This window comes from Octodon degus, unplaced genomic scaffold (assembly GCF_000260255.1).
Source record: "Octodon degus isolate 3935 unplaced genomic scaffold, OctDeg1.0 scaffold00187, whole genome shotgun sequence".
Classification (NCBI taxonomy): domain Eukaryota; kingdom Metazoa; phylum Chordata; class Mammalia; order Rodentia; family Octodontidae; genus Octodon; species Octodon degus.
Genome location: NW_004524763.1, coordinates 3,197,761 through 3,219,878, shown reverse-complemented (window position 1 = coordinate 3,219,878; position 22,118 = coordinate 3,197,761). Strand labels below are relative to the sequence as shown.

At 36.6% G+C, this 22,118-nt stretch overlaps 1 protein-coding gene across 11 annotated transcripts in view; it reads right to left on the bottom strand.

Moving 5' to 3' along the window:
* The window catches only part of Bbx (BBX, HMG-box containing), a 271,278-nt gene that overhangs the window by 145,929 nt on the left and 103,231 nt on the right, over window positions 1-22,118 (bottom strand). For 10 of the 11 annotated variants that reach the window (XM_004643964.2, XM_023704103.1, XM_004643966.3 and 7 more), the window contains exon 3: window positions 18,489-18,561. The gene's annotated coding sequence lies outside the window, so the exon portion shown is untranslated. Of the gene's footprint in view, window positions 1-2,691; window positions 2,809-18,488; window positions 18,562-22,118 lie in introns of all 11 variants that reach the window. The other variant, XM_023704099.1, reaches the window with a different exon arrangement.

The window sequence follows — 22,118 nt, the reverse complement described above, 5'->3', positions numbered from 1 at the left end:
AGCAGATTAAGTTAGGCACTGGTAGTAGGACACAAATAGTGAGAAACTACTTCTCATTTGATTAAGGTAGAACACAAAATATTCCACTGTCATTTCACTAAAAAGCAGAGTGAAGCTCAAGAGATGATGTTTATGGATTAATAAAGCCACTTGCTAGTAGAATTATTTGTGATATTCATAACATTTTCAACCAGTGCTTTTAGGAAAATTACTGTCACTGAAGAAGGGCGCTACAGGGCTTATTCATTTCTATCTTTCTGTCTCTATTCAATAAACATCTATTAAATAGTTAAATACTAAGGAACAGGTTAGACCCTGCTCTTTCCCTGGAAAACTCTAGAAAATGGATGTACTGGATAGTGGCAACAAGCTTCACGATGGACAAAATACTCAGCTCTGTCAGTTAAAATTTTGGGCCCCCAAAATACCCGTTATGAGGTGAGAATGAGCTTTTGATATTAAAATTGGAACACAATGTAAAAGTATCCTCAGATACCCAAAGAACTACTGGCTAAGAAAAAAGTGGTTGAAGGACACAAAGGGGCAGAGAGTGGCAGCTACAACTAGAGTAATTAATGTACTCAATCTGTAACTTGTGCAATGCAAGGAAAACATGGGTTGATCAAATCACTGCAGCTTGCAAACAGTCCTCTGTGGGTCACTCTTTGTCCACTTTAACTTGGATTAAGGAGAAAACAAGAAAAGAAACCATTAAAAATATGTATATATCTCTGCCAAGTCTTTTGAAGTTAGAAAGAGCTGACATTTTTAATTTATTATCAGAGAACACTATTAATATGATGTGGTTTTTTGGAGGAAAAAACAGTGAGCAAACATAGCCAGCTATTTAAGGATATCTAGACTTAACTGGATTTGAGGAAAAGTGTGAATAATGACTAGAAAGCTGAAAGAAATAAAAGTTAACTGCTGCAAATAATAAAACTGACTTTAGAAAAGCAAGGGTCATCTAGGTTATTACTGAGATCATGTCATAGGTACTTTTAAAAATGTTTTCTACTTTTCAATGTCTGCTCAGATATGGTAATATTCAGAAAGGACCATTTGTAAATGTATGATATATATACTGGACAGAAATCTAATAATTTTAACTATAGGAGAAAGACAAACACTTTAACACTGCTAATGGCAGTATGAAATGCATTATCTTGAGTCTGAGGTTGGGCATATCTTGGACTGAGCAGCTCTATGCTTGAGCACATGTCCTAGGGAAATAATGAAGGAGGCACGTGTAGGACTCTAAGAATTTCTACTCCAAAGGTTATTTCCAATAATACACACACATGCAGCCTGAACAGCCAATAAAAGAAAGTTAATTGTGATATGTTCATACAATGAAGTATACAAAACTTCAATCATAAATGAATTGCAAGTAAAGCAGGGACAACTCTTAATGTGATGTTGTAACAAAAAGAAATCGAAGTTGCAGGAAAATTTATTTATATGAAATCCAACAGTAAGCAAAAATAAACGTAGGGAATACACAAATGAAAAACTATAAAGAAAAACCTGGAAGAAGCTCTCAACTCGCTGAGAGGTGAGGGAGTCAAGAGAGGCAGCCAACTCTAGCGTGGGCACACAGTAAGGTTGGCGCTCAGTTATGCATGTTAATATTCTTTGTGCCTTAGCACACATTATAAATATTCTTTGTATATACAGCATCTTTAAAATACCATGGAGTTACTTCTTTTTTAAAAGACTACCAGAAATAAACTTATACTTAACTAGTTCAAAGGTATTTTTAAGTATCTTCAAGTAACAGGTACCTAGCATGGAGTCAGAACTTAATAAAATTATTACTTCTAATTCACACAACTGTTTGAGGTAAACATTTTCATCCCTAGTTTACATGTAAGGAAACTAATTCCATGTTGCTAAACAGATTGCTTAACATTACAGCTAAAAGCATTGGGATTCCATTCTTAGCAAACTCTTATGTCAGACTCTGAAAACCATTGTGTAGGTCTGGTAAAACCTCCGAGGGAAGACTCAATAAAAAAATTCCCAACACAAATACTAAACAAACTTGTTATATTATAGTTACTCTCCTAAGTGATCTTAGCATTTAAATGTTCTGATAATTTATATTAATTTTATCACAGTAATTCCATCACTTCATATCACAATTTACCTTTAAATTCTATAAAATATTCTAAAACTGGCAATAGATGCCAATTATGTTTATGGAATGTTACAACTTGACTGTATTTTTCAATATTTTTCTGAGACTGGAAGCTCTAGGAAAATTAGGTACTGAAAGGGCACAAGCTGGCACTGTAATCTCCCAGCTGTCCCAATCGGAGTTTTGCTCAGGCAAGTGACCAGGTTTGCCGAAGCCCCACAGAAATTCCTGCCTTCCACCCTCTCTTTCTTCCACTCTCCTCCAATCATATTTCAAAACCTAATTTTAAATTAATGCAGGAAACCTATCACCTGGCTTTTTATACTTCATTAACCCCAATCCTTTCAACACATTTACAACGCAACTCACTCACATACTTGTCACCTTTACTTTTTTTAAGTTTTCATTTGTACGTGATTGCAGCGTGCAGGAGATACTGAGAAGAGTACCCAGGTCTATTTCTTCTGCACTGGGCCCGCTCTCTTTCTCTTGCCTCAAAGTATACTGTACTCTGTGAACAGTAGTCATTTTATAAATGCTGATTGACTTACTACAGTGGAACAATTCGCCTCTGGTATTTCTCAATATCCCAGGGAATCCTCCACATCTACAACATGCTGGAGATGATACGAGGTACCGCTAGAGGCTTGGGGTCTTCCTGTGGGTGCCTGGGACAAGAAAAACACAGAGAGAGACCAAGACAGTCAGGAGAAACACAGAGAGAAAACATGGAGATAACCAAAGGATAGGAACAGAGCTGACAGGAGTGCAAGAGTCAGGACTTACAAAGAGATTAAGCAGCCGGGGAAACTCAGAGACAGAGAAGAGACATCTACAATCTTGAGTTTTGGATTTGAAACCACATTGCTGGTGCTTCTGCACATGTTTTAGGTAGCCTCATATTGCTAGATTTATGATATAATCAATCATTCCAATGTGACTGCTCAAATTTGGTTGAATATATGTGTATGTGTGTGTGTGTGTGTGTGTGTGTGTGTATTACAATTCATCTTTACAAGGCTTTCTTTTTAAAGATACGTACAAAGACATTCACAATTGTCAAAACAGTTAGTTGTAAACAAGGAATTTTTTTCTCCATTTTAAAAATAAAGTTGTACAAGTAACTTGCTCAAGGTCACAAGCAAATAACTGGTAATAAGCCTCAAATCTTCTGATTCCAAGAGCTATTGCTGAGCTAGGGAAATGGCTCAGTGGCATAAGCACCTGCCTGGTAAGTGCAAGATCCTGAGTTCAATCCCTGGCACCAAAAAAAAAAAAAAAAAAAGAAAGGAAGAAAAAAGGGATCAAGGATCACCAAAGGACATTGCTTCATTTTTTAAAATATCATATGTTGTTCCCATTAGATACAGATATAATATAGATCTTATCTTTTTCTAAATTAAAATTGCCCAGAGTTCAGAAAAAAAATTTTCTGACCTACTTCTTACTAGAATATTTAAATATATATAAATAAATCAGAAAATATATCAGAATGGTAAATTTAGAATAGAAACAGTCACTAGATCACATTTTAACATTTAAAAAAGGAACTAGAGTTAAATATTTTTACAACTTATAATTTCTAAATCTTGATCTAATACGTTTGATCTGGCTACAAAAATAAGATCTTCCTTCCAGGGAGTTCTCAGTTAAGTACCAGGAAAGAACTGGTCTCGAAGCTCCCGGCTCCTTCCCGTCTCCCCCACTGACTGTGCTACAGTCCCATTTCAGCGAGCTCTATGTGGTAGGAATGATTTAATGCGCCACTCTTCATAAGCATTAGTATTTTCTCTTGAGGGATACTTACACTCTCGTAAATAATCATGCCCTTTTGGAAGCAATCAATGTAATTGCCAGAAAAGCTCCTTTGATACAAGTGTAAAGCATGTTATTGGATTTCACAGCAAGACAAGCCAGTAAGAATTTTGCAGAGAAATTTCTATCAATTGCGCATCAATATTTTCCATTATGTTTAACAATTTTTAAACCAGAAATTTTCAAATATGGCCCAAAGTACAGTACTACTCTGCCCTCTAGTGACAGTTACATTTTGCTAACTATGATAACTTACAATTTTTAAAAATTCATTAAAAAAAAAACCCAAATTCAAAAAAAAAAAAAAACCTGAAGGACAGCTGTTTTCTTATTCTTTGAGTAGTGAAAAAAGAGTCCTGGTCAACTTACATGATATGATTTATTGGTCATTTTTATTATTTTGGAATCTCAGTTATCAATATGTGTCACTACATACAGGTGAGCAACTTACTACCAATTAGAATGTATCAAAAAAACCCAATTAATCCATAACTGTACTGAATATAATTAACCCTTAATTATTCAAACAGCATGTTAGGATTTCCTGAATTTCAGGGTCATCATTGGAAGTGCCCTATCACATTACCAATATGCATGGAAGCAATCAAGGATGCCAGTTCAGACATTATATGTGATCCCTCTAGTACTGCGATGAAGAGAACTTCTCTGTCATGACGAAATGTCCTCCTTCATTTTTCCTACCATAAGCCTCTCATGAGAAATGGGCAGTTCTAGTACAGTACTTCTACTCTCACTACATCCAGAACACTACTTCCACGTCTACACATTTCCATTAAACAAAGACGTTATAGTTGTGTGCCCAAACATGAAAAGATAATACACAGCGAGTATGAGGTTGTGATTAGGAACACAACCCCTGCAGAGAGCCTGCAAGTTTGAATTCCAACAGTACCACGTATGGGGGGTTTTGTTTGTATTTGTTTGTTTGGGTTTCTCTGGTACCAGGGACTGATCTCAGGACTTCCGAGGCAGGCGCTTGCCAGGCAGGCGCTTAAGTTGCTGAGCTGTCTCCCTGGACCCACTGCCACTTGTCAGCAACATAACCTGAAGCAGATTATTTTGCCTCTCTATGCTTCAATTCCCTTAACTAAAAAGGGGAACAAAACGCAACACTCACCAATAGTTGTATGCTACATTGAGGTAAGCGTTTGGGTTACACTGCTGTATCATATATCAAACCTTAGAGTGTACTCTTTTAAGATTTGTGTATTTCACGAAATCTAGATTTTTCATAAGAAAAACTTGCACATAAATGCCACACTGTAATCTATTATATACATGCTGAAATATTTAGAGGAAATGAAATGGTGCTTATATTTTATTTTCAACTGAATTCACAGAACAGATAAACAACAGATACATAATAAATACAGCAAAATGTTCATGCCAAATCTAGGTGGTCGATATATATAGAGTTTCATAAGAAAATGCTCAAGAAAAATGTACTTAACTCTCACCAAGTTAATGTGAAGATCAAATATAAAGAACAGTGTGTGCCTGACTTAATTGACAGTGGCATATGGAAATAAGCTTATTTCAGCAAATGGAAAGTAGTGATCTGTTCTTCCCAAGATGGTAGAAAAGCGCCAGTAATGAGGAAATGAACTTGCAAACTAGAATGATCACTGCCTAAAGGTGTTACAGCTCAAATTTCAAATAATGGGCCATGGAAAGAAAGAGGAAGGAAGGAAGGGAGGAAGGGAGGGAGGAAGGGAGGAAGGGAGGAAGGGAGGAAGGGAGGGAGGGAGGGAGGGAGGGATTTAAATCCTATCCTTTTGTTGTTGTTGTTTAGTCAGAAGCTCAAACAATTCATTTAAATTGCTTACATACATATACAAAGAGGGAAATAAGCATGTAATAATGCACGTAACAGCGGCAATGCTCACCATAACCATTGCTACTACATGGGCCTTGAGTCCTGTATACCCTTCCCAATGGTCTGTACAGGTAGAAACAAAAATGGCTATAACTAAGCTGTATTCTTAGCCTAGAAATTGCACATACAGATGGCCCAGCTACTCCAAAGAGTTTTCTAAAGGATTTTTATTAAAGATAAAGTACACTTATATAAAGAGCCATTACACTTGATGCAGAAGAAGAGCTACCATGAGGATTTCACTCCCCGTCCCTCTGTGATGCCAATTATAATACATGTAAGTCCTACGGATGCAGCATCTAGGAAGTATGCTTGCTGATGACATTTTAAAGAAAACCATTTCTGTGCCTTTGAGAAAATGGCATTATTACCTGGATAAGCTTTGATTTGAAACAGCTGGAGGTAGCATATTTCAAGATAAGAATACAGTATTACAACTATATTTATAGATGATGAATCCTATGCTTCCAGGAATGGATTTGTGAATCATTATAGATTACTCCATGAAGACAGTGATTAAACAAAGAGTTCCAGCTAAAAAGAAAATCAAATGCTTGGTACTGAAAGAAAGAATATTGAAAACAATACATAATATGGTTTCTGCCTTGAGTATGCTGTGAGAATGGCTTCTGCCAGACGGACTTCTTTTTAAGGCAGTGTGATGTCTCTCAAATTTTCAGCATTGGTGCAGTTCTTCCTTACCTTCCATGGCAGTATACCTGGTACTTTCTTCCACCAGTGATCTCATTGTTTTTCTTCCCTTCAGATTTTATTTAACAAGTAGGTGGGTGTTTGTCAAAAATTATATTTAGAGGTGTATTAACTATTCTCACTAATTTTCATTGTTTTGGCTCTACCTCTCTTAAGGTATATATGCCCAATCTCTTCTACACTCATCTTGAGTTTATTACTATATCCTAAATATAATCATATGTGTAGCTTTTCCAAGATTCAAATCTAGCCTATCCCAAAATTCACCCTCCTCAAATCAGCTTCTGCCACTATTGCCTTACTTCTTTGTTTATTTATTTTCGAGACAGGGCCTTGCTATGTGCTAAAGGCGGACCTTAAACTCAGTATGCAACCCAGGCTGTCCTCAAACTCACAGCAATCCTTCTCCCTCTGCCCTCCAAGTGCTGGGATTATAGGCACGTGCCGCCATGCCTAGCTACCGCCTTACTGTGATAACAGCATTAGAACTTTTCTGAACACTCACACCTAAATCAAAAGCATATCTTTGATTCCTTTTCAACAACCTTTATTATGTTTCCCTCCTATTATTCTTCTAGACCTCTAAAATAAGTTCAGTCTATTGCTAACCTCTATAGATTAGTAGTTTTAAAAGTGATTCAGTGGTAGATACCTGAAATTCATATTATTTGAGAAAAACAGTGAAAGTTAAATTTATGATAACAAAACACATATACAGAGGTTAAATAGGTATCAAATGCTTCAGAAACTCTTCATAAATGTCCTTTAAATATCCATTTATAAAAAATATCCATATATTTTTGTCCTGTGAATTGACAAAGTCCTTATTTGATGTTGTAAAATGAATACTTCCATCTGCAACATTTTAGCAGCTCTCACACAGTACCATTTATAACTGTCAACACCCACTAGAAGAACGAATGTGCTTCTCCTTACATAGGTTAGTGCTAAAGCCCCCTAGACCAACCTTTACTTTTTTGTATTTATTCTTTCTTAATTTTAAAGAGTAAAAACAAAAGCAAAAGTAAGAATAAAAACAAAGACAGAAACAGAGCAACATACATCAATATGCATGATGCAGAATTTCAAAACAAGAATAGAAAGTTAAAAATGGTTGTTATATATTTTTATCCTAAATTCTGCCACTCAGATTACCAGACATAGGTATGTACGATTGGTCAAATAATTAAACATTAACTCTTCTTTTCAATAAATCTTATTTTTTTCTTGTCCTTTTTACTATTTATTTATATTTTAGGAGAGGGTCCAGAGTCTCACTGTGTAGATAGGACTTGTAGCAATCCTATTTACAGCCTCCCAAGTGCTGGGCTTACAGGCGTGCGCCACCACGTCCAATCTCAATCGCCATCTCAGCTCATCCCAGGGGCAGGGCCAGCAGGGCAGGGCCAGGGATCGAACTCCAGGCCCCTGCATCTGCCTAAGAAGGCACTTTAAACTTAAAGAGATATAATAGCAACTGGTATGACATTAGGAACAACATTCACTTAGAAGAACAAGAGATGAGGTATTCATCCATGGTTTTTGTATTGCACATTGCTGTCTTTGACGTAGTTGCTCAGAATACAGATATTAGCACACAGAGTTAGTCAAAGTGCAAATTTTAAACATTAACTGCTACTTTCAAAAAACTGATGGAGGGCTAGGGAGATAGCTCAGTGGTCTAAGCACCTGTCTGGCAAGCGCAAGGACCTGGGTTTGATCCCTGGTCCTGCACGCTGTGTCAGCCATGCCCCGGGAGTGTGGTGCCAGTCAGGGAAATAGGCATGGTGACACACACCTGTAATCTCAGCACTGGGAAGGCTGAAACAGGTGGATCACTACAAGTCTGAGCTGTGTAGCGACAGCCTGTGCCAAATAAATAAATATAATAAAACTGATGGAACTTAGTAGTACGATAATCTCAGCTATCCTGTAAATACACCTTCTTGACTATCTTTTCTCCTTCCCAAGCCATCCGATTTGTATCACCTGCTCAAAAATATTCAGTAGTTCATATGCCTTTAGGAAAGGGGAAAAAACACACTCACCATGATACTTAAGACTCACACCTTTCTTTTCACCAGTTTCCCAGTTTAACTTTATATAAATCTCCTTCAAACCACAAAAGGATTGTATTTAGATTCTCTGGACTTCTACATTTCCTCCTCTTTGTAGTCTTCCTTCAAATCTACAAGTTGGATTTAGATTTTCCCCAGAACTTTTCTTGGGGGGGCTTGGAGGCAGTGCTAGGGATAAAACCAAGGGCCTCAAACACTCTAGGCAAGCGCTGTGTCTACAATTTCCCTTCTCCTTTAACTTTGACACACTGACTTAGGTAGGGTCCTTTTGTTGTTGTTAAACTTAAAAAAAATTCATTAAAGACAAAATGCAATTAATCCTCCTCAAAACACCCCCCCCCCATTTCAAATATACTTAACCCACTGTTGTTGCCATTTTCTTTAAAGAAATCTTTTATCAGTGTATATGTGCAATAAAGTCACAGATGCTTTTGACTGTACATGATTTTGAAAAATCATATTGCAGACCATAAAAAATTAGACCACTTAAAGTTATGTCAAAAAAACCTGAAGTTTCTGCCTTCCTGATTAAACTCCGGGAAGCAACAGTAAGCATTATGCATTTGAAAATCTAGATGCAGATACGAATACTTATAAGAATTAGGAAGTAAAATTTCTAAATATTTTTTCAGAGGCATATTAGAAACTCTAGTATATAAAGTGTCCTGTTATAATGGAAATAGTAAGAAAATTCTAGTTTTGATGGTTAAATAAAAACTCATAAAAGGCAGCAGGACTGGGGCACCTTAGTTATCAATGAAATAGACTATAATAGCTCTAGTAGAGTTGTCTTGTGTTTGTTCTCTAAAAAGTTAACCCCGAAGTGAATAATAAAGGCAGTGCTCATCATTTTAGCAGGAACAACTAAATTACCAAACCTGAAAAATTTATCATTCATTTAAATGTTTACTTTACCAAATCAAGTAAAAGATGCTCCATATTCTGCTGTCCTCCAAATGGCCTGACAAAATAGCTGCTGTAGAAAGGGATTTGGAGTTTATGGAGTTCTGATAGTGGCTGCTGATTTCAAATTTTCTCTATTGATATTTTTGTAATAAACTTGTTTCGATTTGTAACACTAAAAATGCTGAAAGCATTGTTGGTATTAAAAAACTCGAATGAGGGAATGAAAAATTTCATGAGCATGTTCATCTGAGTACTGTTCAGCTGGACAGATGATGTGTACTGCTCTAACATGAACCTCACATTTTGTAGACTGTACTGTATGCCTCAGTTAATTCTTCATTGCAATTTGTGTAACATAATTTATCAGAACAAAATTCACTTTTTATATTAATTTTATTGAGAAAGAAGTAGCAGCGAGAGTTTCAAAACAGGTTAGTAGGACAGTTACAGTAATTAATACATTGTATATTGTCTTTGTAAGACAGATTTAAAGTTTAGCATATCGATGATTGATGGAAAATACCTGTTCTATGTTATGTCTAAGGCATTTGATATTCAGACAGATACTGATGTTAAGTTCAAGAGCCTATGTTCTAGAGAAATAACATTTTGGTATTAGCCCTTCAAAGTTAGTGAGGACTCAGGACACAAGAGAACCTGTACTATAACATTCTGTAGCTCATTGGTGTCCCAAATTTTCTGATCAAGAATATTCATCATTTAAATGGGAACCAAGAGGGCCAGGAAGACAACTCAACGGCATAAGCACCTGCCTGGCATGCGCAAGGTCCTGAGTTTGATCCCCGGTACCAGGAAAGAAAAAAATGTTAAATGGGAATTAAGTCCTATATAGATGCCAGTTCCAGGGTTGTGGATATAGCTCATTGGGCTTGCTTAGGGTGCAAGAGGCCCTGGTTTTAATCCCCAGCACTGAAATAACCAGTTTCTCTGTGTCCACCCCATTATCAGGAAAGCTATGCAAGTCCAACTGTCAATGGTAAAGCTGAGCACCTTCAACATCACCTCAAATGGAAAACTTGCGCCATGAGGAGGCATTAACAAGCAGCTTTGTAGTAAATGTTAAAGAACAGTGAAAAATTACATAATTCATTGACTTTTTTTAAAAAAAATAGTAATTACTATAGGCCTACCAGAGGTAGAGCAACTGGAAACTAAACTAAGCAGGTTATAAAAAGCAATATGAAACCAAAATGCAATGTTCTTATCTATCAGTTTCATACATCAGCCTAGAGAAAACCTCAAAATACCTTCTGGAATAAAACACCTAAAAGTGGGCCTCAGCAAACCTTTTTGGTACACAGCAACTGAGTCCAGGCCCACTTAGCCTCTCTTTAAAGCTCACAGCCTTCAGAAGTGGTTCCTATAACGCTAGAGAAACATTAGTTTGAAGGCTAAGTTTAAGAAGCACTTGCTGTTGGATCCCAGGCCTGCAGTGTCAGCCCCACCCCCAGGAGCACTGCAACTGCAACTGAGACTGGATATGGTGGCACGCACCCTAATCCCAGCTTTTGGGAGGCTGAAGGATCACTACGAGTTGGAGATGCACAGTGAGACCCTGTGGACCCTGTCCTAAATACATTAAAAAAAAAAAAAAAGAAATACTTGCTGATAAAATGTACATGAAAAATAAGTCAGCAGGTACCCAACATTATTTTGCTGTTCACTTTAAGTTCTCAGGCCCACTAACATTTACTGAGTATAAGACTAATTGTAACCTTCTAAGTTCAGAGAAACCTTTAATCCATAACACTCTTCTGAACTCAATCTGGAAAAATAATTATCTCCATATAACCAGAGGATGCTTATTAACACCAAGTTCAACATAATAGTTGATTAATAAAATGTGAATTTCTATCATACTAATCCACCTAATGTTTACGAAGCATACTCCACATGTGCCTGACGCTTCAAGTTTTAGATCTGCTAGTATAAATTTAAGTCCCTTTGCATCTTGAAGAGGTCCTATGAAAAAGCTATACATATACACACAGATATACATATACTGATGGGAATAGATACAATATCCAGTAAATGCAGTACGTATTTAACATTTAAATGCACATAGATTCTTAGAAATAAATGGCAAGAACAATCTCACTCACTGTAATTTGGATTTGGAATGTCTCTCAAAAATCCACAAGTAGGACAGGGGAAACAGTTCAGTGGCTTACGTGCCTGCCTGGCAAATGCCAAGGTCCTGAGTTCAATCCCTGGCACCAAAAAACCCCATGTATGTTGAAGGAGGTGGTGCAGAGCTTCCAGGTGGGCCCTGTCTCTCTGTCCTTCCCCAGCCAGAGGCCAGCCGTCTGTTCTACCCCACGCTCCCTGGCATGTGCTCCTACTATCCTACCAGCACCCCGACCCTGGCATGAAGTCATTAGGTTTGCCTGATCATGAACTACAACTTTTAAAACTACAGCAAAAATACACATGCTCTCTTTAAAACCTGATTATCTCTGGTATTCGTCACAGCCAAGGAAGCCGACTTACACACCTCCTATTAGCTCATTTCCTTTCCTCAGGAAGTATACTCCTCTATAATGGACGATCAGAGAGCACAGATTTCAAAAATAAAAACATGTAATTTATACAACATATTTCAGAGTGGCATTAAATGCACAGAGAGAAGTCATGCTCAAATATATTTATGTTCTCCTTACCTACAGAGAAGCACCATTTGAAGTACAGAATTTTACAATCTGTAAATTAACACTAGAGTGGAAAAAATACGCTGCTAAAATTTGTATTTCTGAATTTGAGTAATTTCAGAAATAGCTTTTAAGAGTCTGAATTCAAACACAGAAAAGAATTAAAATGTCTTTTAATCAATTAAACTGATATCTACAAAATTATACTACTTATCCTCTGGTCAATAAACACAGAAATGAAATGATACATTTGACAAATATATTTATAAGTTTTTACACAAAAGTGTTAAGTCTCAAAGGTTTGTTTCCTTATATATTGTTTTAAAGAGATGCCAAATCACTTATATATTGTTTTAAAGAGATGCCAAATTCTAGTCATACACACATACACACACACACTCATCCAATGGTAAGACAAAGTAATTTGAGCTAACATCAACATCCAACTATTAGGGCCAGCCAAATAGCTCAGCAGATTAAAGCGCCTGCCAGCAGGCACAGGGGCTGGGTCCAGGGATTTGATCCCCCAGGCCTGCCCTGTCAGGGGCTGGGTCCAGGGATTTGATCCCCCAGGCCTGCCCTGTCAGGCCTGCCCTATCAGCCCCACCCCAGGGTGCACTGAAATGGCAAATGAGACTGGGCGTGGTGGTATACGCCTGGAATCCCAGCTCTTGGGAGGCTGTAAACAGGCAGATCACTAGGAGTAGGAGTTCAATCTAGTAGGGAGACCTTGAACACCGTATAGACCCTTCCCTAAAAAAAAAAAAAAAAAAAAATCCAACTATTAAATGTAGAATTTGCTTATCATTAATCCCAAGGATCAGTGACTTGCATGCTTAACAAAGAAAGTATGCTACTGTATAAAGTAAAGCAGTGTTAATACAAATATTCAGTGAAATGTATTTATACCATATTTGAGAACCTCAAATATTATCTAAATTCAGAACTGTATCAGACGAGAGAAGAAAGGAAGATGGAGACAGGATGATAAATAGGCACACATATCAGGTTTATGGCTCCTTGACTTCTGCTGGTTTTCGAATATGCAATCTTTATTCCCTCCAAATCTTACATATATGCCATTTCAATTCTCAGCTGATTCAGAGTAAAAGAATATTACCTGGAAAATGTGAATTGGTTTGATAAGACAGTAAACAGAAAGTGATACAACTCCAAAGTTAGTTGTCAAATTCCCCAATCTAATTTTCAGATACATTCTATTCCTAAATAAACAATGATTACACATGAAAGTCAAATTTTACAATGTAATTCTTCCATTATACAAACCACTTGACTTTAAAGTTATTACCTTTGATTCCTTTACTTGTAAAAATGTTTTTGTCACATACAATGACTTCAAAGTGGAAGAAATACAAATCAGTAATTTCATACATTTCCCATCTCAATGGTACCATAGATAGGCTTGAAATCTAGATTCCTTGATTATATATCAAATGATATAGAATGCACTTTTTAAAAACATCTGTATTTGATTCTTTGGTAGAGAAAAACAACTACCTCTTTTATACACAAAATTATATTCCCATAAAATTCACAGGTTGAAAGCCAAATTTCCAATATGACAAAGTAGAGGATCAATAAGGAGGGAACAAAAAAGAAGGAAGGTCCGAGGACGGGCCCTTCAGGCAGGAGAGTGGCTTTGAGATAAGGACAGCGCCCTCGCTTGGACGCACACAGAAGGACCCTGCGAGGACTCCGCACGAAGGCAGCATGGCGCACACAAGCCACAAGGAAGCCTTACCAGAATGAAGCTGCCAATGCCTTACCCGTGGCCTCCTAGCCTCCAAAACCACGATAAAATAAATGTGCATGCCCACTTGCAGTACGTTATTCCAGCAGCCGATGCAGGCTAAAGCAATCTCTAATGATGGAGGGTCTGTATTTCTGAAGTGGGTTTACTCTATTGAAAATCCAGTTAAATACCTGATGGTAACCAAGATGCCTCATTTATAAAAAGAAGAGCCTGAAGCCAGTTGAAGAAAAGCTCACCCCCTCCATCACTTCTACATGCATCTGTTATTTTAAGTTAAGTAAATAAAATTATCACTTTAGAAAGGGCATAAGACCTCCAATTATAAAATGGTTACTATGTAGTACCTCATTCTGAGAATACAGGAGGCAATGTCAATAGAGAAGTTCTCTAAAGAATCAAAATCAATTAAACTTTCATTCAAAAATCCTAACAATTGTGGGGAGACTGATCAGCAGTCCTGCTTGGAAAGCGCAAGAATCTGGGTTCAATCCCCAGCACCACATGCTGTGCTAGCCCTGAACCCCTGGGCATGAGGAGCCGGCCACTAAAACTGGGGGTGGCGGTGCACGCCTGTGATGCCAGCGCTAGCGAGGCTGAAAACAGGAGCATCACTACCAGTCGGAGCTACACAACGAGACCCTGCACCAAATAAATTAATTAAGTAAGTAATTAATTTTTTTAAATGATACATACTAACAAAAATCTTAAAATAGAAACACTAACTCCTTTTGAAACCAGAGAGCATCTGCTGTGCATGATAAAGACAATTTCACTGGCACTATCTCCTGTCTTTTACCTTGCTTCAAAATTATATAAAATTTATATAATTTTTTTTTGCAACTTGATGTTAACTTCATTTTTATTAAGACTATGGACCTTGGCCATCATCGTGCCTTTTGGCTTCTAAACTCTCAGTAGCAGAAGTGAATTATTAAGATATATAGTGGCTGTATGTAGTTACTAAGATTACAAGGAGGACTCTGCCTGCAGGAGTAAGGATAGAGCCACTTTCAATTCCTAGTGAAACTACAGATAGGCGTATTTTATGAGTACCAGGCTTCTTGAGCCTTGATTACATTTTTAAAATTCTTAACTGACACATAGAAGAGCCTATTTATGGGGCATATGTCACGTTTTGACATGACATATATTGTATGATGTGTAAATCAGAGAAAGCATACCTAACTCTTCATCTACCATTTCTCTGAGGTGAAAAATTTTCCATTTCCTGAGTGTCTCTGTGTTTAGCTTGGCTGCATGGACACATTCACACAATGACCTCATTTAGTTCTCACAATCTTACAAAATAAAGGTCATTATTCCTCTATGAAGACAAGAAAACAGTTTCAGAGATTAAATAATCACCCAAATTATTCTAGTCAAAAAGCACTCGGGTCAGAATTCCCCTAAATCCAGAAGCTAAGCTGCCTGCACTCTAACCCTCACATAATGCACGTGTGATCGCCTTCAGTCGCACTGTCGTGGCTGCCTCTCCATGGCGAGGCTCTCGGCAGCAGCAGTCACTGCATTTTTTTTTTTTAATCACACCTCACAGAGACACTCATGAAAAAGGACTGGAAAACTGCTCTAGAAAAGAGAGAGAATGATGGGATTAATGTGTTCAAAGTAAAGGAAAGTATGTTAACGAAGATTAATGGCAATGTTATCTTTTACTGTAATTTTTTAAAAAAACTTTAAATGTTAACTATGTATTTGATCAACTCTATGTGCCGCACACACACACATTTTTTAAAAGACTGTCTAACTGCGCCCCTCTCCCTCAATCTTAGAAAACTATAAACTATCAAACAGAGCAGTGTTTACACACTGATGGATCTTTAACTCACTTTACACAGGTCTGGTAGCAATGCTTTCTAAACAGCTATACAATTAATCAAATCAATACCGGAAGAAGTGTTTTACATATCTAGTAATTTTCTAAAAGATTTAGTACATATTAACACAAGATCACAGGATAGTATGACTTTAGGTGAAATACCGTAGGTATCCTAAAGTCTGCATTCTTTATCTCTTGAGTGATTCTTAAAATTGAACTGAAAGGCATTTGGCTACCATTCTATCAGGTATAATTATTGTATTACTATAAGAAAAAGCAAAGTACTTATTTCTTACACTAATTAGTATAATGATTTCTCCCCTATTTTAGTAAGCTACAGAAATTTGAAGTTCTATAACCTGTTACTAGAGAATAAATTATTAGGAGCATTATGATTCCTTTCTCAAACTGTAAACATACTACAGTGTGGTCCACAATAGAGGAATTTTCATTCATTTTAAAAACTACTTATTAAACAATAATGTAGGGGCTGGAGAGATGGCTCAGTGGTCTAAAGCACCTACTTGGAACAAGCTTGGCAAAAGCACAGGGACCGCGGTTCAATCCTCCAGTACCACATGCCAGCCAGCCGCGCCCCCTGGTGGGCTGAGCTGGCCACACACACATACACACATACATACATACACACACACACACACACACACACACACACACACACACTAAAATGTTAAAATAAAAAAAAAAAAACAATAATGTATGTCTAAAATGTATACCAGAAACTCTTATAAAACTTGTCACAGATTGTATTCCACATAGTAATATCAATCCATGGTCAAGTACTTTTACATGTTAGGCAGATTCATTTACTGCAGGACTTTTGAGAATCTTTACATACATTATATGTACTCTGTCTAAGAAGTAGTAGATGGTATTCTATATTGATCACAGTCAAAATACACACTCTACCTCCTTATCGGCCTTTCTCTACCCAACCCCCTTCCACCACCCCTTCCATCCTAAAGCACAAGGGACTCTCTTTGGCAGTGAAATATGAGAGGTACTGACAGGTGTCCCTTCTAAGAAGCCATTTTATTATGTTTCCCCCCTTTAAAACTTAGGCATCCCAGAAATACTGAATGAAGAAGACATGAAGCCCAGTCACAGCCTACTCATCAGGAACATCAACAAAAATGAGCAATTTCTCCTGACATGTACTGTTCAACTAAGATTGGGGGACTCTCATGAGAATGAAGTAGAACTCTGCCTAAGTTAACTGACATAACAAGTGTCCTTGATTTAACAGACCCCGGCATCTCTTCATCATGGAATTAATCTTCCAGGAAATTAGTTCCAAAATTGCAGTTGGTTTTGTAGAGCATCTTTTCCATTTTTAATATAGCAGTACCTCAGTTTAGGAATGAGGGTGTTTTTTTTTTTTTTTTTTTTTTTTTTTTTTTTTTTCTATTTTGTTTCGTTTTTCCCCAAACAATTTGGTTCACAGGAGATTCCCATAGTGTAGTGGTTATCATGTTTGCCTCACAATTTTGCTCATAAACAGAAGTGTTTGGTAAAATTTTTGTTTGCAAACTGTATCAGGAGACAAGCACAACCATAGCCATCTTTCCCACACAAACACAAACGTGGCCATCTTTTCCAAACTCATACAATAAAGTTTGTGAATCAAGGTACCATTATACTGAAGCAGTTTAGAGTCTTAACCATCTGCAATCAAGTGTTCATCTCAACATTTTTTAGCAATTTGAATTTCTGTCAATTTCTGCTTAAAAGAAATAAAATGAATTTTATTGAAGTAATCAAATTAACATTCAGAAATCACAGATCAAATGACTACTTCCTTGAGACAGATTTCAGAGTAATATACAATTAACTGGAACAGAAAATTAAGGAATGAGTTATTTTCTTGTAAACTGCAACTAAATAGTATATAAATTTGTTCATTTAAATTTACACGAAGTCTTTCGTTTTATAAATCAGCAGTTCACCAATACAGTAATCCTATTAGTAAATCAGTCATATATTTTATTCCCAGACTCAGAAAAATCTATTCATTTAAGTAACCAGTATTTAAACTAATTTTAAATATTACAGTCACACTTTAAACAAATAACTTTTTCCTAGACTTTGAAAATAACTGACATAAAAAATGACAGAATTGTAGAGTTTGAAAGTTTTTCACTTGTATATATTTAAAAACCTCCACTTTTTCATTATGAGGTTTTTATATTATACATGGCTTAATAATATAGTTACAAACACCTCCATTATTTTTATGTTAGAAAAACTCCCTAACGCTTTGATACTGATTCATTTTTCAATTAAATCCAGTGATTGTACAAAACGTGCTTCTGGGAAAATTGTCCAGTTAAATATTTTTTAAGTAACCTCTACCCAGGACTTTAATAAATTTACTTTCACTAATACATACGGCTATGGAAAACGAATCAAGAGATTTTGGAAAGTTATTTTTAAACATTTCATGATTTTAAAAGATTTACCTTCCTTGATGATGAAGATTAAAATGTCACTTTAAAATATATAAATGTCACACTTCCTTGACCAGTATGTAAGGTAAGTCCATCAAACAGGAAAACGCTAGAGTAGCTCTGACAGCACACAACTCCTAGCGGCCTCACTACTTCTAGGTAAGTAAGGAAGAAGCACCCTCGGCGCAGCCCTTACCAGTCAAGTCCAGGCTTTCCATTGTGCCTCAATGGAACATCAGAACTTCCAGCTTCTGTGATGCCGCAGGATTCTGTGAAAGACGCAATGGAAAGCAGTTAGCATGGAGCACACCAAGCTCTTTCAAGTGAAGCTGATGTTCATTCTCCTTCAGCAAAATAATCTCCCAGTAAAATGAAATGACAGCCAAGCAACCCAAATCAGGCAAATATCCTGATGCTAACCTACGCTAACACAATTTTGAGAATGTGATGCTGAATATTATTATTAAAAAAAACCCAGCAACTAAAATTATTCAACATGAAGCATGAGATTAAAGTTACACAGACTAAAAGAAGTAGGTTACATTTTGGTCTTTTGGCTAAATTAAATGTAGAAATAAAGGCAAGCCCTTTGGAAAAATAGAGGGTTAAATTAACATCCTGAGTAAATTCAAGTTACTTTAAATGACTGGTTCAACTCAATGAGATAAACTATGATGTAGATGTTAATTATAATTTGTCTTTTAAATGTTTGAAAATACTAAAAGAAGCAAGACAATAAAAATGAACAAGAAAATAGCCAGGAAAGATGGGGAACACATAGATAAAAGTCATAGCAGGGCTAGGGAGGTAGCTCAGTAGAATAAGTGCTTGCCTAGCAAGCACAAGGTCCTGAGTTTGATCCCTGGTGCCACAAACAAACAAACAAAAGTCATCCAACAACAAAATCTTAAGTATAAAAAACTAAAAAAAAAAAAAAAAATACAGGAAAGATGATCAAAATCAGCAAAAAAAGTACATTATCAACAAAATGAAACATTGCAAATACATATTATATTCTTAAAGTATATCTTATTTTAATTAAAATAGGATTTCAGTTCATCTTTGAGATGCATTTAATCTCTATAGCTTGTTTAGGTGGTAATAATAAACCCACCCACAGAGCTAAAAGAAACCATTTCTTCCTCCTTACAAATTATGACAACAGTACTTCTTCACAGTATGTAAACCGTCCACCGCAGAAGAGGGCATCTTTAGCTTTGTGCTCTATCAATATTATCTCTCATATTATGATCCAGCTGACATTGTTTTGTTTTTTCCTAATCAGTGACTATAAAGAAATGGTTCTCCATATTAAATATCAAAAGTATATAATAATTCACCTCGGTAACTATCTAGAATTAGATGATTCAGTTGTCATCTAAGCTATTAATTATAATAGTAACAGAAAAGAAAGAAAAAAACATTAAACGGTCCTTCTTAGTTCAGTGTAGATTATGACCACTGAAGCAAACTAGAAATGTGTTTCCCACAGTTTCATACGAGACACTACTCTCTTACTCCCATACTTTTGAAAACAAGGGATTAGATGAAAAGAAAAAAAAAAAAAAAGAGATTTTTAACTAAAAAGGGATATATATGAATACTTTCAAATTAAGTGTTTTTATAACATTTCAGGAATAAAGCATAAAATTATAAGCAATAATTTTATAGAATGCTTTTTAAGATGATAAAAAGACATTACTAAAATATTCTTTTAGAAACATTTCAAACTATATTTTGTATGAACATATTTTTTCTTCATGTACATCCTCTAAAAGTATTACACAATGAGTAAAAACCATAAAGTAACTATAAATAACTCTGAAGTAAAGAAAATAATATAAATTTAAAAGGTAAATACAACTTACAGAACCAAAATTAGAAGAGAAAGACCTATCATTTTCTTTTAAATGTATTTGGTTGTTACAGGCTCTCACTACACAACTCAGACTCATGGTGATCATCCTGCTTTCAGCCTCCCCAGCGCTGGGATTACAGGGATACGCCACCACTCCCGGACTCTGTGCCCAGCTCAACATGTGGTGCTAGGGATCGAACCGTGGTCCCTGCTCTTGCCTAAGCTTGCCTAACCAGATACTTTAGTCTGCTGAGCTATCTCACCAGGCCCTTACCATTCATTTTGACAGTTTGAGTTAATTTTTTTGGTTTAAAGATCTGTTAATTCTTTAGTTTAAGAAGTGAGCATATGCTATTTAAGAAATAAAATATACTCATTTTTCCTATATATTAAGTTCTTTAAGGAATTTAAAAATATATTCTTAACGACCTTCAGATAGCCTCACAGATTTATTTCTATAATGAAAATATATTTTATTATTACTTTTATTTATTTTATTTATTTTTTGGTGGAACCAGGGATTGAACTCAGCCCCTTGCGCTTGCCAAGGAAGTGCTTATTCTACTGAGCCATCTCTCTGGCCCCTGAAAATATATTTTAAAAGACCACAATTATACCTCATTCTGATTACTGTTCAGTAAGATAAAACTATGCATTAAAACAATGGGAAAGCAATAGACAGACTATGTTGTAGGCAATATGGGTTTTTACTCTCTTAAGAAAACAAAGAAATCATGGTAGATTTAAGAAAATGGGATCAGCCACAAAACAGCAGTCACTGTCCATACTGAAGGACCTGCCTGAGACATGCTCCCTTATGAGTTCACAGAGCCAAATCTGGAGACTCGAGGTTTTATCTGCCCTCCCAAGAGCCTATAATAGCTTCAGAAAAGCAACTTCAACGTAAATTGCGCTTCACTTAAATTACAAGCATTTCACACAAGTTTGCATTTGATGGTACTGGGCTGTGAGGTGAGCTGTAAGAAGGTGTGCTGGGCAACGCCCACCCCTACGCCACCTGCTGCCTGCCTGTGTTCTCAGGACGCGTCCCCACTCCCCGTTCCCCACTGGTTTCCTCTCCTTCCTTATCCCAATAGTCTTGGAATCCTGACTCTCTCTGATTAGCTTACTCTATCTCATTAAAAACTTTCTTTTCACCTGAACACCCTGTAGACCCTTCCCTAAAATATAAAGATCAACAACAACAAACTTCCTTTTCCCCTTCCAAGGCTCCTGTTTGGCACCCATGGCAATGTTTCCCATAGTCCTAGTCAGTCTGGACCTGGTACAGTTCAAAATTCCCTCTGAGAACTTTCATACATAATGGGAGGTGGGGCAGCCATCTCCTAAAAAATCTATGACTTACCTGTTACCACAACTAGGGCATCTGAAAAACCTATCTTAAAGATGTGCCCTAAGTAACCACTAAAATGTGTTGAAACAACTGGCTACCTAGCACAGCTCACACAGCATCCTTGGGGTGCAGTGCTTTGAGAAGCTCAGTACAGGGGAAAAAAACCAAAAATAAAGCCAGGAGGAGAAGTGTCCTCCTTATAATGAAGCATACTCTTAACTAGTGTTAATATCCAGTACTGCACTCAAAGGCTGATCATGGCAAAACCCACTCCCATGCCCACACTGCGTTCAGCACTCTGATGTCTCTACTACCTCGGCAGCAGTAGGGACTCCAAGGTAACCATGTGCCTACTTACTTAGAAGCATATTTCATCTCCATGAATAACTGCTTTTCTGTGTGTTTTCATCAATTTTCTAGGTAATACATTAAGCTTTAACTAACTCATTTTTATAGATACTCCTAATTCAATCAAGCTCAATGAAAGTCATTATAGACTACAATTATTTGCTAAGGAACAATTACTTTCAAATGGAAAAAAAACATGGTGAATATAACATAATACATAACATAGACATCTCTTTAAGGTACAAGAACAAAAATAACCATATTAC